The sequence below is a fragment of the Aquarana catesbeiana genome, linkage group LG01 (assembly GCF_042186555.1).
Source record: "Aquarana catesbeiana isolate 2022-GZ linkage group LG01, ASM4218655v1, whole genome shotgun sequence".
Classification (NCBI taxonomy): domain Eukaryota; kingdom Metazoa; phylum Chordata; class Amphibia; order Anura; family Ranidae; genus Aquarana; species Aquarana catesbeiana.
Genome location: NC_133324.1, coordinates 745,887,258 through 745,894,446, shown reverse-complemented (window position 1 = coordinate 745,894,446; position 7,189 = coordinate 745,887,258).

The following is a 7,189-nucleotide window of genomic DNA, read 5'->3' as shown; positions in this document are numbered from 1 at the left end:
CTGTGTCTGTGGCTGCTAATAATGTTTTTAATGTATCTTTAGCGAGAATATTGTTTTGATAAGAATTTGCGCAAATATTATGGGACCTTTGAAAATCAGTAGCACCTACTTTTTTTATTCTACTGGTCATGTGCTTTCAGAAAATGTATGGTTTGGGGGGTCTTTTACAAACTCTGAAAGCTGTAAGGGAAAAATAAAAAATTAGTTTAAATATGCAGCGCAGGGCCTGGCAGTGAAAAGTTTTAAATGCATTCAGATGCCTCTGGTATGAACATATTTGAACATCCTTTACCTTTTAATTGTGAAAGAAAATAGTACATCGTTACAGTCAATGAAAATATGCATTAAACTACATAATGGCTGTTAAAATTGGTGGGACAGAATACAGCAGACTGCAGTCTACTTTTTTCCTTCATTTAATGTGTTAAATACACCAATGATTATTGTGATTGGTCAAACAAAGCTTCATATATCTTATATGAAGTAGTTGAGTTCCTTGAAGACATTAGATGTTGGGAACAGGAATATCTGTCTTCGAAGAAAAACAGCTGTATTGCATGGGAGCAGAACCAAAGCCTGACTACACAGAAAAAGAAAAGATTAGAGGCTAGCAGACCATTGTAACTGCTTGGCAGACTATTTCTTTCTTTAATGGAATTTCTTTTTATTAAAAGTTAAAATCCTGGAAGACATAAAAAGCACAAATAAAAGCTCTTGTCTAGGAATGAGCCTGATGTTTGTTCGACTCGAACATCGGGTGTTCGCCTGTTCGCCGAACAGCAAACAATATGCGGTGTTCGCGGCAAATTCGAAAGCTGCCGGAACACCGTTAAAGTCTATGGGACACTAACATGAAAAATCAAAAGTGCTAATTTTAAAGGCTTATATGCAAGTTATTGTCATAAAAAGTGTTTGGGGACCTGAGTCCTGCCCCAGGGGACATGTATCAATGCAAAAAATTTTTTTTAAAACGTCCGTTTTATCGGGAGCAGTGATATTTTTAATGCTTAAAGTGAAACAATAAAAATGAAATATTCCTTTATATATTGTGCCTGGGGGGTGTCTGTAGTATGCCTGTAAAGTGGCACATTTTTCCCGTGTTTAGAACAATACCACAGCAAAATGACATTTCTAAAGGAAAAATTGTCATTTAAAACTGATTGCGGCTGTAATGAATTGTCAGGTCTCGGCAATATAAATAAAACTCATTGAAAAAAAGAGCATTGAATCCCCCCCCCCCCCCCCAGTCCATTACCAGGCCCTTTGGGTCTGGTATGAATATTAAGGGGAACCCAGAACCAAAATTTTTTAAAAAATTGCGTGGGGGTCCCCCTAAAATCCATACCAGGCCCTTTGGGTCTGATATGGAAATTAAGGGGAACCCTGTGCCAATTTTTTTTTTAAAAATGGCGTAAGGGGTCCCCCCCAAAATCCATACCAGACCCTTCAGGTCTGGTATGGATTTTAACCACTTACCAACCGGCCCATAGCCGAATGACGGCTGCAGGGCGGTGGACGTACTATGACGTCCTCCCAGAATTCCCCTCTCGCGCGCCCCCTGGGGCGCGCACCCGAACACATCCGTGACCGCCGGGTCCAGGGGACCCGGCGCATCACGGATCCCGGTAAATGGCCGCTGATCGCGGCCGTTTACCATGTGATCGAGCCGTCAAATGACGGCGCGATCACATGTAAACAGACCAGCGTCATCTGATGACGCCGGTTCCTCTCCTCCCCTCCTGTGTACCGATCGGTACACTGTGAGCGGGGAGGGGGATGGATGGATGTCTGCAGCGCTGTGGGCTGTATGTGTAGTGCCCACAGCGCTGCACAGAGACATCCATCCATCCATGCTCAGCCATCCCTCACTACTAATGCTGTGCAATACTCTGCAATACCCCCACAATACTCTGCAATGCTGTGCAATACTCTGCAATACCCCCACAATACTCTGCAATACCCCCACAATACTCTGCAATACCCCCACAATACTCTGCAATGCTGTGCAATACTCTGCAATACCCCCACAATACTCTGCAATACCCCCACAATACTCTGCAATACTCTGCAATGCCCCCACAATACTCTGCAATGCTGTGCAATACTCTGCAATACCCCCACAATACTCTGCAATGCTGTGCAATACTCTGCAATGCCCCCACAATACTCTGCAATGCTGTGCAATACTCTGCAATACCCCCACAATACTCTGCAATGCTGTGCAATACTCTGCAATGCCCCCACAATACTCTGCAATGCTGTGCAATACTCTGCAATACCCCCACAATACTCTGCAATGCCCCCGCAATACTCTGCAATGCTGTGCAATACTCTGCAATACCCCCACAATACTCTGCAATGCCCCCACAATACTCTGCAATGCTGTGCAATACTCTGCAATGCCCCCACAATACTCTGCAATGCCCCCACAATACTCTGCAATGCCCCCGCCATACTCTGCAATGCCCCCCGCCATACTCTGCCATGCCCCCGCCATACCCCGCCATACTCCGCAATACCCCGCCATACTCCACCATACTCCGCCATACCCCGCAATACCCCGCCATACCCCGCCATACTCCGCCATACTCCGCCATACCCCACCATACCCCGCCATACCCCGCCATACTCCGCCATACCCCGCAATACCCTGCCATACTCCGCCATACCCCGCCATACTCTGCCATACCCCGCAATACCCCGCCATGCTGAGCCATGCTCAGCTGTACTCGCCCTCTGTATGTGGCCAGGCTGTGGAAGTCTCACACATGGGGTATCGCCGTACTCAGGAGGAGCAGGAGAATCTTTTTTGGGGTGTCATTTTTGGTATGTACATGTTATGTGGTAGAAATATTGTATAAATGGACAACTTTGTGTTAAAAAAAAAAAAAGCGTTTTAACCACTTCCCGCCCGCCGGCCGTCATACAACGTCCTTGACTTTGTGCGGAGATATCTGAATGATGGTTGCAGCTATAGGCATCATTCAGATATCAGCTTTTTCAGCCGGCGATTCCCTACACCATGAGAACGATCATAGCAGCTGTTCCACTGCTTGATCGTTCTTACGGGAGGCGAGAGGGGACGTCCCCCCTTCCCGCCGCCTTGCGGTGCTTCTACCGACTCACCGCTACGATCGAAGCCAGGATCTTTTTTTTTTTTTTTTAATTTCAGGCTTCCCAGCCTAGAGGTGAGATGTGGGGTCTTATTGACCCCATATCTCACTGTAAAGAGGACCTGTCATGCCATATTCCTATTACAAGGATGTTTATATTCCTTGTAATAGGAATAAAAGTGGTCAAAAATTTATTTTTTTGGAAAAAAGCATCAAACTAAAATAAATAAAGTAAAATGAACAATAAAAAAAAAAAAAAATTTTTTAAAGCGCCCCTGTCCCTGTGTGCTCGCATGCAGAAGCGAACGCATACGTAAGTCCCGCCCACATATGAAAACGGTGTTCAAACCACACATGTGAGGTATCGCTGCGATCGGTAGAGTGAGAGCAATAATTTTGGCCCTAGAACTCCTCTGTAACTCAAAACATGTAACCAGTAAAACATTTTAAAGCGTCGCCTATGGGGATTTTTGAGTAGCAAAGTTTGCCGCCATTCCACAAGCGCGTGCAATTTTGAAGAGTGACATGTTGGGTATCTATTTACTCGGCGTAACTTCATCTTTCACATTATGCAAAAACATTGGGCTAACTTTACTGTTTTGGTTTTTGTAAAGCACAAAACATTTTTTTTTCCAAAAAAAACGCGTTAAAAAAATTGCTGCGCAAATACCGTGTGAGATAAAAAGTTGCAACGACTGCCATTGTATTCTCCAGGGTCTTTGCTAAAAAAACATATATAATGTTTTGGGGTTCTAAGTAATTTTCTAGCTAATAAATGATGATTTTTACATGTAGGAGAGAAATGTCAGAATTGGCCTGGGTGCTCCAGAACGCCTGAAGGTGCTCCCCTGCATGTTGGGCCTCTGTATGTGGCCACGCTGTGTAAAAGTCTCACACATGTGGTATCACCGTACTCGGGAGTAATAGCAGAATGTGTTTTGGGGTGTAATTTGTGGTATGCATATGCGGTCTGTGAGAAATACCCTGCTAATATGACAATTTTGTGGAAAAAAAAAAAAGTAAAAAAAAAACCTTGATTTTGCAAAGAATTGTGGGAAAAAATGACAACTTCAAAAAACTCACCATGCATCTTTCTAAATACCTTGGAATGTCTTCTTTCCAAAAAGGGGTCATTTGGGGGGTATTTGTACTTTTCTGGCATGTTAGGGTCTCAAGAAATTAGATAGGCCGTCAGTAATTCAGGTGTGATCAATTTTCAGATATGCGCACCATAGCTTTTGGACTCTATAACTTTCAAAAAGACCAAATAATATCCACCGATTTGGGTTATTTTTACCAAAGATATGTAGCGGTATAAATTTTGGCCAAAATATATGAAGAAAAATTACTAATTTGCAAAATATTATAACAGAAATGAAGAAAAATGTATTTTTTTACAGATTTTTCAGTCTTTTTTCTTTTACGGCGCAAAAAATAAAGAACCCAGCAGTGATTAAATACCACCAAAAGAAAGCTCTATTTGTGTGAAAAAAAGGACAAAAATTTCATAAAGATACAGTGTTGCATGACTGAGTAATTGTCATTCAAAATGTGAGAGCACCAAAAGCTGAAAATTGGTCTGGTTAGGAAGGGGGTTTAAGTGCCCAGTTGTCAAGTGGTTAAGGGGAACCCTGCACCAAAATTAAAAATGGCATAGGGGTCCCCCCAAAATCCATACCAGACACTTTTTTAAAAAGCACATATAAAAGCTCTTGTCTAGGAATGAGCCTGATGTTTGTTCGACTCGAACATCGGGTGTTCGCCTGTTCGCCGAACAGCGAACAAAATCCATACCAGACACTTTTTTAAAAAGCACAGATAAAAGCTCTTGTCTAGGAATAAGCCTGATGTTTGTTCGACTCGAACATCGGGTGTTCGCCTGTTTGCTGATTTTAAGGGGAACCCTGCGCCAAAATTAAAAATGGCATAGGGGTCCCCCCCCAAAATCCATACCAGACACTTTTCCGAGCACGCAACCTTGCAGGCCACAGGAAAAGAGGGGGTACGAGAGAGCGCCCCCCTGAACCGTGCCAGGCCACATGCCCTCAACATGTGGAGGGTGCTTTAGGGTAGCCCGCCAAAGCACCTTGTCCCCATGTTGATGGGGACAAGGGCCTCATCCCTACAACCCTTGCCCAGTGGTTGTGGGGCTCTGCGGGTGGGGGGCTTATCGGAATCTGGAAGCCCCCTTTAACAAGGGGACCCCCAGATCCTGTCCTTCGCCCCTGTGTGAAACGGGGTACAAGTACCCCTACCATTTCACAAAAAATGCGTCAAAATTGTAAAAAACACAAGACACAGCTTGGGACAAGTCCTTTATTAAAAAATAAAAAGAAATAAAAATGTCCCACAATGTCCATTCATCTTCTTCTATCACGGTACCCGACGGACCGAAAAAGAAAAAAAAAGAAGCAGCAACCGAACCGCCTCCATGGGAGGCTCCCACCGTGTGACGCTTCTTCGTTGTGACAGTTCTTATATAACTGAGGGCGGGGCCACCCGGTGACATAACTAGGTGACCACGCCCCCTCTGATGCCACGGGGACCCCCATTCTGCCAATTTTTTTGCCTGTTCGCAAGTTCTGATGCAAACTGAACAGGAGGGTGTTCGGCTTATCCCTACACTTGTCATTTCTTTTAACCACTTCAGCTCCAGTATTCATATGTCTCTTACGGACCAAAGCCAATTTGACTTTTCTGATATGGGTCTATTGATTAGACAACAACTTTAACATTAGTTAGGATGCTGAAGTAACACATTTTTTAAACTGTATTTTTTTTATACTGACTTCCTTTCAGCAATATCATATTGCAAAATTTTTATTTTATTTTTTTATGTATTTTAAAGACAAAAAAAAATGAAAAATTTACTGTTTCTAGTAGGACCAGTGAGTGTTTTAAAAATAGCTACGTTTATTATTAATAAAAATGAACACTCCCATTGATAATGAGGTTCTAAAATTAACTTTCTAACACAAAGCATGGCAAAAAGATTTAGATATTAAATAAAGGCTTTTTTTAAAGATGTACTAAAAATGTTTTCATGTAACATGACAAAAACTATTGAACAAAAAAATAACAAGCCACAGATAGGGATAGAAAGAGTTAATTAAGGCTAAGTAACTTTTAGAAAGTGTTAAAAAGAGGTTACATTTATACAAGTTTTGTTTTTTTAACTAAAACCTTTTTTTACTGGCAAGGTTGCTTTAACTGCCTTTTTGAAAAATCAAAGAAATCATAAGAAAAAAAAAAAAAATATATATATATATATATATATATATATATATATATATATAAATAATAATATTCTTTCTTAAAGATGCCATTGAGATATAGACTTGGACTCAGCCATCAAACTGACAGTCAGTCCTGCCAATTTTGGTGAATGAACCCTGTGCACACATAGTATACTTAAGATAAAGGGGTTGATTTAATAATACTGGAGAGTGTAATGCCGCGTACACACGGTCGGACTTTTCGTCTACAAAAGTCCAACGGACGCTGACGGACTAAAGCTGGCTGGTAATCCGATCGTGTGTGGGCTTCTCCGGACTTTCAACGGACTTTTTCAGCCTCAAATCCGACGGACTTTAGATTTGAAACATGCTTCAAATCTTTCCGATGGACTCGAGTCCGGTCGAAAAATCCGCTCGTCTGTATGCTAGTCTGACGGACAAAAACCCACGCTAGGGCAGCTATTGGCTACTGGCTATCAACTTCCTTATTTTAGTCCGGTGTACGTCATCACGTAAGAATTCGACGGACCTTTGTGTGATCGTGTGTAGGCAAGTCTGTTCGTTAGAAAGTCCGCCGCAAGTCCGTCGAAAGTCCGTTGAAAGTCTGTCGGACAGGCTGTCGGACTTTTGTAGCTGAAAAGTCCGACCGTGTGTACGCCCCATAAGATCTTGTGCAGCTGTGCATGGTAGCCAATCTGCTTCTAAGTTCAGCTTGTTCAATGCAGCTTTTGTCAAAAAAACTGGAAGATAATTGGTTTCTATGAAGAGTTGCTCCAGATTTAGCATTCTCCAGTTTTAGTAAAGCAAACCCACAGTGTTGTTCAAAACAATTAACCATAT